This window comes from Arachis duranensis, chromosome 4 (genome assembly GCF_000817695.3).
Source record: "Arachis duranensis cultivar V14167 chromosome 4, aradu.V14167.gnm2.J7QH, whole genome shotgun sequence".
Taxonomy (NCBI): domain Eukaryota; kingdom Viridiplantae; phylum Streptophyta; class Magnoliopsida; order Fabales; family Fabaceae; genus Arachis; species Arachis duranensis.
The window spans coordinates 15,807,147-15,807,653 of NC_029775.3; positions in this window are offsets into that span (position 1 = coordinate 15,807,147).

A 507-nucleotide genomic window follows, 5' to 3' on the forward strand; every position below is an offset into this window, starting at 1 on the left:
TAGAAAAGGGGGAAAAGTTGGCGTTAAACGCCCATTTTCCACCCAATCCTGGCGTTCAGACGCCTAAGGGGGATCAGACACCTGAAAGTGCTGACAGTAATCCCTCTAACAAGGCTTCTTCAACCACTTCTGTAAGGAATAAACCTGCAACATCTAAGGTTGAAGAATATAAAGCCAAAATGCCTTATCCTCAAAAACTCCGCCAAGCGGAACAGGATAAGCAATTTGCCCGCTTTGTAGACTATCTAAGGACTCTTGAAATAAAGATTCCGTTTGCAGAGGCACTTGAGCAAATACCTTCTTATGCTAAGTTCATGAAAGAGATCTTAAGTCATAAGAAGGATTGGTGAGAAACTGAAAAAGTGTTTCTCACTGAAGAATGCAGTGCAGTCATTTTAAAGAGCTTACCAGAAAAGCTTCAAGATCCAGGAAGCTTTATGATACCATGCACATTAGAAGGTTCTTGCACCAAGACAGCCCTATGTGATCTTGGAGCAAGCATCAATC